The sequence below is a fragment of the Bubalus bubalis genome, chromosome 22 (genome assembly GCF_019923935.1).
Source record: "Bubalus bubalis isolate 160015118507 breed Murrah chromosome 22, NDDB_SH_1, whole genome shotgun sequence".
NCBI classification, from domain to species: Eukaryota; Metazoa; Chordata; class Mammalia; order Artiodactyla; family Bovidae; genus Bubalus; species Bubalus bubalis.
The window spans coordinates 54,885,388-54,898,251 of record NC_059178.1 but is presented as its reverse complement, the minus strand read 5'-3'; the positions used below and the strand labels follow the sequence as shown (position 1 = coordinate 54,898,251).

The 12,864-nt window shown below is 42.0% G+C and overlaps 1 protein-coding gene across 11 annotated transcripts in view; it reads right to left on the bottom strand.

Annotated features, from left to right (window-relative positions):
- The window catches only part of SOCS6 (suppressor of cytokine signaling 6), a 115,884-nt gene that overhangs the window by 92,517 nt on the left and 10,503 nt on the right, over positions 1-12,864 (bottom strand). For 5 of the 11 annotated variants that reach the window (XM_025273675.3, XR_006547804.2, XR_006547803.2 and 2 more), the window contains exon 3: positions 7,146-7,487. The exons of the other annotated variants lie outside the window; for them this stretch is intronic. The gene's annotated coding sequence lies outside the window, so the exon portion shown is untranslated. The remainder of the gene's footprint in view (positions 1-7,145; positions 7,488-12,864) is intronic. 11 annotated transcript variants of the gene reach the window in all.

The following is a 12,864-nucleotide window of genomic DNA, read 5'->3' as shown; positions in this document are numbered from 1 at the left end:
TGGCAGCGGCCCTGCTGGTCGTGCTAGCGCTTAAGTCAGTGGTTCCCAAACTTTCAGGTCTTGGGACCTCTCTGCCCTCTTAAACATTACTGAAGATTACAAAAAGCTCTTGTCTATGAAGGTTATACAGAAATCATTTCTTAATAGTCAGTTGCTCTGGGAAATCTGAAAGCTTTTTTTTAACCCTATTACATTCAATTCCTATTAGAAATTAAAACTGAGATTTAAAAATATTAATTCATTTAAAATGACAATGTACTCATTACACGATAACATAAACCACTTTTCAAGAAAAATAGATACGTTTTCCCAAAGAACTAAAATTCAGAGAGAAGAGGCACTGTTTTACATGATTGTAAATCTTTTCCTGTCTGACTTTATTAAGACAACTGGACTCTCATTGGTGTTTGCATTGAATGTGTTACAATATGTTGTCTTAAAGTAGAAGAAGAAAACCCAACCTCTGATAGAAGCAGAACTGGAAAGGCAGGGTACTTTAATAACCTTCCGTGTAACTGTGGGTGGTCTTCTTGTGCTAACAGAACAAAGTCAAGGGATAGTTTCATAAAAGTCAGTATTGCTGAGAAATCTACAGCCATATCACTTTTTTTACTCTATTACATTTAAATCTATTGGTCTAGGTTACACTTTGAATGAATCTTTTATACATTCCCAAGTTCTTAACATCATGTATTAGTTATTTCATCATACAATATGAAAAAATTACTATCACCACTGATATAATAAGCAAAGTCTTTAAGTATTGCGAAGCTGCGAAGCCAAGAGTGGTAGGTAGAAGAAGTTCTGCAGTTGATTTTTGCTTGACAGCTTGAATTTAACGTGGGCAACAACACTGTCAGTGAAGTGAAAGGCTGTACTTTGACCATTTATGAGAAACCGTCTACTAAACACTCAAGATGATTAAGCATATCTGTCAATTGTTCTTTTAGGTAAAAGCAGTGCTCATGACAAAGCAGCTAGTTAAGCCAATTGCTCACACACGGCTTCCCTGTGGACACCTTCTCTAGTAGGCGGTAAAAGTGTTTTCTACACACTTCCAATTCATCATAAGCATTTTAAAAAGATGTGTACTCAGGGTCAAAATTTGATAAAATTAATAATTTTTATAGCTACATCAATGACATTCTTAAATGTAACTGGAATCTTCTTACCACAAGTGCTTGGAGGTGAAGAACATATGGCCATCATGAAAGTTTAATACTATCACAGTTGGTGCCCCAGCCTTGTTTGTGAACAGGCACCATCATTTTTATTCACGGCACTTTTGCACCCTCAGCAGAAATGGCAAAAACAGTGGAAAAGGCAAATAATGTTTTAGCATTATGATGAAAGGAGATCCACAGACCATATTTTGAGGACTGATAAGTTAAAACTATCTGTGAAGACAGTTTAAAAGAGAAAGACTTTAAATGTAGGCAAAGCATCCACATAAAAAGTCTGCAAGACAGGAGGCTGGTTCACCGTTGTAAATGTTTCTCTGCAGGTCAACACCCAGCCGGTGTTCCCGCATGCTATGGCTCATGCCCGTCCAGGTCAGTGCTCCCACTCCCTGCTCCTGAATCTGTCAGCTCACTACCTGTCATCACCTTTATCTAAAAAAAGGGAAAATAAACACCAGATACTAAAGCCTTTCCATGAAGGGAGAAACAGAAATGAGAGAAAGGAACAGACCAATAAAAAAGAAAAGAAGGGTAATGGCCAATGTAAATGAGATGCCATGGAATTTAGGGCCCAGTGCTTGTTGCAACAATAAATATGAAGGGGATACACCCAACTATAAGAAGAAAACGACTTTCAGAGCTGCTTTTTAAAACTCCAGTCATGTTATATTTTTTTATCGGTTGCATTATATCTGCTCATTTACTGCTTTACATCTGGAGCACTATCACTTGGTCACTAGTTGGACCCCAATACCTGAAAAACTTCGTGGGCACTGCTGACAGTCATCCAAACTTTACTAAACTTAAGACTCTTTTTTTTTTTTTAAGTTCTTTTTATTAAAAAAAAAAAAAGTTAATTGATTTGTAAACACTAAATAAATGCAGACAGCTAAAATGTTTTTCTGTGGAATTAGATGTAAACAAAACCACTCTAAAGAACTATGAAAACAGTACCTTAAAAAAAAAAAAAGAAAAAAAATCTAGGCCTTTGTATGAAGACTGCTTTGCAAATGTGATTAACTTCTAATTTTACTTAAAAGTTAAGTGCCAAACTGGAAAATCATAGATGACGCATTATGTAAAGCCAGAGATGACATAATTCAAACCAACTTTAGTCACTGAATATTTAAAGAAAGACATTGGTCCTACATTTGGAAACAAAGAGTGCATATTTACTTCTTTAAATTTAAAATAAAATGTTTAAAAGTATAAGAGTACATGCTTTCATGGAGTTTTTCAATGAACTAGTAAATATCAATACTAATTATTTTCGGAAAAGATCCTCTAACAGAAAAGAACTTTTGAAAAAAGGCATATGGTAATAACAACTGGCTGTGAGTATCAGCAAAAAGGGGAAAATGGATTTACACAAAATAGAAATGCAAAGAGCTGCTGCTGCTGCTAAGTCGCTTCAGTCGTGTCCGACTCTGTGCGACCCCATAGACGGCAGCCCACCAGGCTCCCCCGTCCCTGGGATTCTCCAGGCAAGAACGCTGGAGTGGGTTGCCATTTCCTTCTCCAATGTGTGAAAGTGAAGTCACTCAGTTGTGTTAGACTCTTAGCGACCCCATGGACTGCAGCCCACCAGGTTCCTCCGTCCATGGGATTTTCCAGGCAAGAGTACTGGAGTAGGTTGCCATTGCCTTCTCCGAATGGAAAGAGTAGTTAACAATAAATCTATATGAAATCAAAATATGTAAAAGTATGTGGAGATGCTATGAAAATTAAGCTGAAACTCAGATGAAATGGAAAATTTTATGGCTAATATATATTATTATACCAAAATTCTATCCGAGGAGGCAGGAACCCAAAAGAGGCTGACAGCTGTGAAAGAACCTGAGCGAGTGCCCATGAGCCACCAAGGCCTTCTCTTCCCGAGAGAAAAAGCGGCGAGTCAGTGACGACATACGGCCAATATTCCAATACTAAACCATGTCCAATACTCACTAAACTACTTCAGGGCACAGAGGGAAAAGAATGGCTCCCAAATTTATTTTTGAAGTCAAAAGAACATTGATACCATAACTGGACTAAGACAACAACAACAAAAAAACCAAACAACACCCAAAACACCAAATCTAACTTATGAATACCAAAATAGAACTCTTAAATATCAGCAAACACTGAGAGTGGTGGGGGGAAACAACTCAATACGATACATCTGAGGTTTGCTGGTATGACTGTGTATTTGTAAATCTACTAATATAATCTACCATAGATCAAGAAGAAATATTATGATCACAGCTGTAAATAACAAGAAAGATTTGAAAAAAATAACATTAATTCTTGATTCGCCTCAAAAGTAGTCTTTGCAGAATAGAAACAGATGGACATTTAACACAATAACTATAACAAAATTATGAACCATAATGAATAAATGCTGACAGGCGACAACAAGGACGCCAATTATCAATACTATTAATTAGCATTATTTTAACTGAGTAGCCAGTTAATCTGTCAACAGTAAGAAGCATAAATATTGGAAAGGAGGAAACAAGTTGTCATTATTTACAAATGACATGATTGAATGAATACTTGGAAACACAACAGATGCAGCTGAAAAACTATTGCGGGGGGAAGAAAATTCAGTCAAGTAACTACTTAAAAAATGTATACATAAAAATCAGTAGTAATTCTATATTTTTTAAAAAGCTGATAAGAAAATATAATAAAAGACTAGATTCTACTTATAATGGTTTTTAAAAGATGGAGGGTCAGGATGGGGAACACATGTACACCCATGGGAAAAAAAAAAGTTGAAATTAATTTTTTAAATGTCCCAAACTTTATGAAAAAAATTCTCAAACTCCTCAGAAGGGACCATAAAAGACCTAAAGACACATTATGTTCTTCAATAAAACAGTTAAATCCTGTCAAAATACTAGGTTCAAGACCCCATGAAAACATCAATGATGTTTTTGCAAGAAACCTGACAAGATGATGTTGAGCTCAGATGCACAAATGATGAAAAGAGAACCAAGACAGATGCTACAGGACAAATGAAAGGGATGAGCTGCACAGGATCACCATGCACTGCTGGGGCTCAGACCCGACGGAGGACTGCCAAGTCAAGAGACAGACACGGCACACGGAAGGACTCGGTGACAAGGACAGCTTGAACTACTGGACGGAAGGCGGGCTACTAAGGAAGCGATGAGAGAAGGCTGGAAAACCACTTGAGCATGGTGGGGAAAGCAAGACTTTGACTTCATTCCTTATGCAACTATAAATCTCAGAAGGATCAGATGTGCAAACAAAACAGATAAATGAATGAAAGTTGAAAGAACCCTTAAAAAACTTAAGACGGCAAGTTTCTATGCATAACATAAAACCCTGACTCCATAAAGGAAAAGATCAACAAACATTAACAATGAAAATGTACGGCACAAATAAACCCAAAAAACAAGCTGGAGGAAAACTGCGAACACATATGTTGCTGTCGTTTAGTCTCTAAGTCATACCTGACTTTTTTGTGACCTCCGTGGACTGGAGGCCACCAGGCTCCTCTGTCCATGGGATTTCCCAGGCAAGAATACTGGAGTGGGTTGCCATTCCCTTCTCCAGGGGATCTTCCTGACCCAGGGATCAAACCTGAGTTGGCAGGCAGGTTTTTGGGTTTTTTTCTTTATAAAACACACTAAGCTATCAGAGAAGCCTGTAAACACACATGACCAAGGATGAATTTCTGTCACATAGACCATGCTCTTAGCAATCAGCAAGACAAAGGTATACAGTTCTAGAAGCAAATGAGCAAAATATAAATGAAAATGAAAAATTGACACAGAAAGGACAGAAGGAAAGTAAAAAAACAAGCAAGAGAGAAATCAAGCAAGCAAGAGAAGGAGACAAATTCAAGTGGCCAGTTAACACCCTAGAAGATTCTCAACTCATCTACCACAAAGACATTAAACGAATTTGGGCAAGATGGAACTCTACTGATACACTGAGATTGTGGTGGTAGCTACATGACTGAATGTATTTGTATAAACTCAACAGATTGTACACTATAAAGGATGAGTTTCACTGTATGTAAACTATTAAAGAGATGGGAATACCAGACCACCTTACCTGCCTCCTGAGAAATCTTCATGCAGGTCAAGAAGCAACAGTTAGAACTGGACATGGAACAACGGACTGGTTCCAAATCAGAAAAAGACTACATCAAGGCTGCATCTTGTCACCCTGCTTATTTAACTTATAATGCAGAGTACATCATGCGAAATACTGGGCTGGATGAAGCACATGCTGAAATCAAGACTGCTGGGAGAAATATCAATAACCTCAGATAGGCAGATGATGCCACCCTTATGGCAGAAAGTGAAGAAGAACTAAAGAGCCTCTTGATGAAAGTTAAAGAGGAGAGTGAAAAAGCTGGCTTAAAATTCAACATTCCAAAAACGAAGATCACAGCATCCAGTCCCATCACTTCATGGCAAATAAGATGGGGAAATAGTAAGAGACTTTATTTTCTTGGGCTCCAAAATCACTGCAGATGGTGACTGAAGCCATGAAATTAAAAGACACTTGGCTCCTTGAAAGAAAAGCTATGACCAACCTAGACAGGATATTAAAAAAGTAAAGACATTACTTTGCCAACAAAGGTCCATCTAGTCAAGGCTATGGTTTTTCCAGTAGTCATGTATGGATGTAAGAGTTGGACTATGAAGAAAGCTGAGCATAGAAGAATTGATGCTTTTGAACTGTGGTGCTGGAGACGACTCTTGAGAGTTCTTGGACAGCAAGGAGAAAAACCAGTCAGTCCTAAAAGAAATCAGTCCTGAATATGCATTGGAAGGACAGATGCTGAAGCTCCAATACTTTGGCTACCTGATGTGAAGAACTGACTCATTTGAAAAGACCCTGATGCTGGGAAAGACTGAGGGCAGGAGTAGAAGGGGATGACTGAGGATGAGATGGTCGGATGGCATCACCAACTCGATGGATATGAGTTTGAGCAAGCTCTGGGAGTTGGTGATGGACACGGAAGCCTGGCATGCTGCAGTCCATAGGGTCGCAGAGTTGGACTGATTGAAACTGTATGCTAACTTTAAAAATTCACTAACAAGAAAATTCAAAACAAAACAAGATAATATCCTTCACTGGTGAGTTTGAAAAAACTAAATAAAAAACAACGCTGGCAAGGGTATGGGGAACTGCTGCTGCTAAGTCACTTCAGTCGTGTCCGACTCTGTGCGACCCCATAGACGGCAACCTACCAGGCTCCCCCATCCCTGGGCTTCTCCAGGCAAGAACACTAGAGTGGGTTGCCATTTCCTTCTCCAATGCATGAAAGTGAAAAGTGAAAGGAAGTCGCTCAGTCATGTCTGACTCTAAGCGACCCCATGGACTGCAGCCTACCAGGCTCCTCCGCCCATGGGGTTTTCCAGGCAAGAGTACTGGAGTGGGGTGCCATTGCCTTCTCCATGGGGAACTAGCCCTGACCATTAACTAACTGCTCAAGTGTAAACTGGTACAACTTGTGGAGGATTACTTGAAAATATTTATCAAAATTGTAGAATTCACATATGCTTGAGCCAAGTAATTATGCTATTAGGAATTTGTCTTTTAGATATATATACATGCCAAAAACAGGGACATATGGAAAATGATGTGCTGAAGAGAATTAAAAAAAAAAAAAAAAAAAACAGGAACTAATACTACTTCATCATTTGCCTAGTAATGACCTACATGTGGGCGTGCTTAGTCGCTTCAGTCATGTCCGACTCTGTGACCCCATGAACCATGGCCTGCCAGGCTCCTGTGTCCATAGGATTCTTCAAGTGAGAATACTGGAGTGGGTTTCCATTTCCATCTCCAATGACCTACTATTAGCAAATATAGGCCACATATTGGCCTTATGTGCCGAGCCTTGGAATATACTGCGTCTCATTTAATCCTCATAACCCAGTGAGTTTAGTTCTAGGCATAAGGAGTACCGAGTCTGACACAGCAGGAAGCACTCACCTGGAGCTAGACTGCTCCGGGTCCCCTGCATCCCAGCTCCAACTTCATCAGCTGTGTCATCTTAGAGGTATCGGTGTCCATCACACAAGTTAGCGGTGAGGTTTCAAAGTGCTCATAAATGTGATGTCCTTAAAAATGCCGCCCACAGATTAAGCTACACAGGTGCTTGAGGCTAAAGGCGGCAAGACCAAGAGTAACGCCCGCTCGGCACGAGTGGGGAAGCTGAGGCAGGAATCACAGCACTGGCCTCCGATCACACCGATTCTGCAGGATGATCCACTTAATCTAAACTTCGCGCGACTTCTGCTGCATAATGCATTCTGGTCAAAATGTAGAATGGATCTGGATATCAGGGAGCAACAGTGAAAACACATGTCAAAAGCTAGTGAACTAGCACAGTAAGTTATAGTCCATCCACATGATGGGGTATTATATGCATAAAGAAAGGGGTCCAGGAGACACTGGAAAAGGCAAGCTACAAAAGAAAAGGCAAATATGATCCCATGTGTGTATTTATATGGCTAAATATATACAGTAAAAGTCTCCGGGTATCAGTGACCACACATCCAGAGGCGGAGGACACGGGATCAGGAAGCCACACCTGCAAGGAGACGTACGTCTCCCACAGAGGACCTTGCAGGGACCACTGAGCAGGTTTTACTTTACACAGAGCCACCACCAGTCCCCTCTCCCCGCGGGCTAGGTAAACAAGTGTCTGTCTGTGTGTTTTCGCCACCTGGGGTCACAAAAGCAGGACGCTGATGCCCTCGGGGTCAAAGGTCTCAACAGCTTTCCTGAATCACCCATCTCTGTGGACCCTCTTGAACTGCTTCCAATGCTCCCCAGCTTCCAAACTCCTGATGCACCTGCCCCCCGACCCCAGGCCTGGCCTGGTCTCGCCCCCGGTACCTCAGTCTTCCGCTTCCCACTGAGACTCACCCGGGCCTCCACTCCTATAAACACCCGACCGAGGAAAGCCCTGGCGCCTAACAACCCCAGGACCTGAGCTCACCCCGGACAAGGCCTCCTCACCACTCACTACCGTTCTGTAAGCTCCTTAACTGCACTCACCTCTTTGCCTCCCTCTCCTACGGTATTATCACTCCAGCTCACACACGTGTCTTCACACTGATAAAACACTGCACTTCCTCCACCAGTGTGAGGAGAGAGCTGCAAACCAGAGTTGGAAGATAAAGTCCTGACCCTCCAGGGCCTTCAATCCTAGTGCTGAATGTAAGTAAGCAAACATGTGCAGAAGGATTGTAAAAGACACACATTTACAGCCCAAATGACGCTCTCATCCTTGAGAGGAGAGACCTTGCTCACTCCAGGAGGCAGAGGCTTCTTGTCACCCACTGTGATCACTTCTGCTGGTAGACTTACTTCCACCGCCACTGCAACCACCAACCCCAGGGGGATTACTGTGCATAAAAAAAATGCACACTAATCTTCCTGAATCCTCACAATAACCCTATTTTCAAGGTTCCAGCTTTACTTCTATTTTATAGAAGAGTAAACTAAACCTTAGAATGTTTAACAGTTGGCCTGAAGTTGCAAAGGAATTTGCCAAGCGACAGACACAAGAGCTGACCGTTGGCAGTTTCCGATGACATGTCATTTTATCTGACTGCGTTAACACTGTATGGAGCTGGGAGGACAAAGCCTTGTGGTTCTGAGCAAGACTCTGCAGTCACCACTGCCTAATGACCCTGGGCACTATGCCTCAGTTTCCTCATCTGAAAATGAGAATTTAAAAGTATGTACCAAGGGGGATCCACTTCTGGCATGATGGAAAGGGAGACTGATAAATCTTCTCTGTAAAAAGCAGAGGAAAACTCTACAAAAACTATCAAGTTTTTTCTCTGTAAAAACTATAAAGCTGGGCCAAACTGTCAAGAGCAACCATTTCAGCACTTCAGAGATAAACTAACTGCATACAACCGAGAACTTACTCATAAAAACCACTAAGCACTGGGACTTCATGAAAATTAAAAATTTCCGTGCTCCAAAATGCATCATTAAGAGAAAAGAGAAGCTACAGATTGGGAGGAAATATTTGCTTACTGTGTGTCTGACAAAGGATTTGTAGCCACAACAAATATATAAAGAACTCTTAAAACTGAATGATAAAACAACCTGTTCTTAAGTGGGCACAAGATTTAAATAAGACCTTTTACCAAAGACATACAAATGGCTAGTAAGCACATGAAAGGTGCTGGATACTACTGGTGGTGAGGAAAATGTAAGTGAAAACCTCAATGAGGGACCACAACCCACCCCAAGACGGGCAAGACCTAGAGTCAGCAAGAAGGGAGAGAAAGTGGATCCCTCCCACATTGCTGGTGGCAACGTAAAATGGGCTGGCTTTTAAACATTCTTCTTTTTTTCCTTATTATATGGAAAATGATTAAAATGCATAACTAGATGTGCACACCACAAAGACTTATGACAAGGCGGGTGCATTTCAGACCCCCAGGAATCACCCCGTGTCAGTTTATACAGATCGTCTGCTTTCTTTTTTCTACACTGTATAGCACTTGTGTCTTGACTTTCTCCTCTTGTGGTGTCCTGAGGAGCTGAAGTTTCTCAACGTATTTCAGTCGAATCTGTAAGTTTTCTTTTATTGTCCGCTGCTTCTATTGTCTTAAGAAACACTTTCAACACAGAAAGCATGGTATCTCCTGTTATTTCCTATAGAAAAGTATTAAACGGTTTGCCTCTCACAGGTAAGTCCTTGGTTAATACTTGGTTAGTACTGACTCATGTGTGAGGAAGGGATTAATTCATATTTTTGCACAGGGATAACCAATTGCCTCGACATATTCAGAGAAAAATATTGACCCTCTAAGAATCCAAAGAAATGCAAATTAAAATAGCAGTGATTTTTCACAAGCCAAATCAGCAAAGATTCTTCTAAATAATGATATTCATTAGTTGAAAACATCTTAATATAGTTGTAAAACATCACTTGGATATACGCAACTCTTAAAAAACATACTCTTTGACCCAATAATGCTATTTTCATAAATCCTGACTATGAAAACAAAGCATAATAACATCCCCTGCATTTATAATGTAGTGAAAAGATAAATTTAAATTTAAAAAATCAGAAACATTCTAATTTCCAACATTATGAGAACTGTAAACAAAATTCTTGCACATCTACACAATGGAACTTTAGGGAACCACTAAAACTGATATTTATACAGAGTTATAAATAACATGGGGGAAAAGTTCATATTGTTCATTTGTTACGTGCAAAAACACAGGAAATGAAATCTTATGTAAAGTGTGGCCTCGATTATGTAGAAAGAATAGGGAGGAAAATCAGACCAGAAAGAAATACAACATAACTGTCAACTGGATAACAGAAGACTTTGTAAGTATTATTTCCAGTACCTTATTTTCAAAATATTCTACAAAAAACATGGAGTGTTTTCTTCAGAACAAGGTCTGTAGGCTTGTTTGTTGGTAAGGCACTGTTTAGAAGGGGATGGCTGAGTAAATCCATCAAGTCAAAGCAGAGTGCAAAGCCTTTGCTCACTTTTCAGGCACAGCATGACCAACAAACAAAAAAGCAGGTCAACAGGTAAAAACACAATATTTTTGCTGTATTAAGAACCTATACAGCCTCCTCCTTCTCCTCAGTCCACTTAAAATAACTTTTTGCCAATCTGACATTACATTTTATTTAGTGTATATGTAGTCTGGACTGAAATATTCCAAGTTTAAACGTTAAGAGTAATAACCCCACCAGCTCTTCAGTGGCTTGTATTCCACGGTTAATCACCGTCATTCCATAGAACATTCCTTCAATTCCCTTTCCCCATTCTCACTCGGAAAAACTCTCCTGGCGGAACCACAACCCTGGGGACACCTGCCTGCACCCTCCCCGGGAACGTGGCTGGAGAAACACCGGCCGTCTGGCTGGTCTCAGTCTGCAGTCGTCTCCGCAAGCCGCAGGGGCAGCCTGAACGCAGCCTGTAAGTCACGTTCCATCCCCTGGTCCACTCAGCTCTCCCCTTCCTCGCCGAGCACGTCTCGTCTTCCCTCAGACCTCCTACATCTCCCCCACCTTCAATCTCAGCTGAAGGCCCGGCTTCCTACTTTCCGGAGACAATCGAGACCTTCAGAAGCAAACGTGACACTGCAGCGCCGCGGCAGCCCACGCCCACCCGGTTACCATAAACCACCGACCTTTCCTCGGGCCGCTCCGCTTGTGCGCCCGTCTCCTCCACCTGCCAACGAGTCCCCTAACCTGGGTCACTCCTCAAAGATACAAACCAACCTCCCCCACCCCCACCTATGCTTCTCTCTCTTGCAGCCTAACACCTTGGAGGAACCACGCGTGTATGTGAGGACCCCCTTGCCCCCATTTTTCTTAAACTCCCACCCGAGACCTTCTCCCCCGCGGTTACAGGGACCGCTCTTGCCAAGGTCACTAAGGCTGGCTGTGCTGCGCTGACCTCTCACGGACCAGCAGCGCCCCCAGGCAAGCTCGGCCGGCACTCAGACTCCAGTCACTTCTCCGTCTGCATTCACGTCCCTCATTCTCACGCAGGAGATAACACTGATGTGCAGCCCCCTCCCGAACCGCGCCTCTGTGCAGTCCAGTTCCAGCCAGTTCCTCTCTGGACTCTGCCGCTGCACTGTCTTATGGATACCTGAGACTCAAGCACTTTCAAAATGAAAATCTGGATTTTTTTTTCCTCCCCATCCCAGCCCTAAACCTGCTCAAGCTGCACTCTTTCCCACTTTCATTCATGGCTACTCCATTCTTCCAGTTGCTCAGATCAAAACCTTCAGCACCATCCAGGGCTCTCCTCTTTCTCTCACTCCACATCCAATCTCAATCCCTATCTTCAAACCATAGGCAGAGCCCTCTCACCTGTGGGTCCCATCACCACACTGGCCATCGGCACCCCTGCCGCAGCCTCCCCACTGCTTTCCTGCTCCATCTCCACCCCACCCCCCACCCCCACATCTTCTCTCAATATGGCACTGGTGCTCAGGGAACTGGCAACAGATGCCTGTTACTATCCTGAGTAATAAAGATCTGTATCTCTGACCCAGGAGTCTCATGTCTTCTGGCAGCAGCAATGGAGCTGTTTTTGGTTAACTTGGTAGCTTTCAAGTAGCATAAAATCTCTGACTCACTAAATAAGTGAAATGTAGTAAACATAATAGAATCGCTTTGACTTCTTTTAGAGTCTCTGATCTTTGCACAATAAGCTTTAAGAAGTCATATGAATATTTGCATGGCTATAAAGGTAGATAAGTGGGTTTCCCAGGTGGCTCAGTGGAAAAGAATCACCTGCTAATACAGGAGATGGGGGTTCAATCCCTGGGTCGGGAAGATCCCCTGGAGAAGGAAACGGCAATGCACTCCAGTATTCTTGCCTGGAGAATCCCATGGATAGAGGAGCCTGGCAGGCGACCGTCCATGGAGTTGCAGGGTCAGACACAACTGAGCACGCAACACACTGTGTTGACTTAAGTCGCTCAGTGGTATCGGATAATCAAGTTAAGACGAATGGACTTAAGTTGCCATATAATTTAAAATTAAGAATGATGTTTATGAGTACAACAAAAGCTCTAATAAATTTTCAAGTTCCAACTCCCACTTTGTGGGCTAGATACAAAACCATACCGTGGCACGAAGTTTTCTGTGTGACACAGGGCATCTCCAGAGTCTCAAACTCCCCATATGCAATGAAGA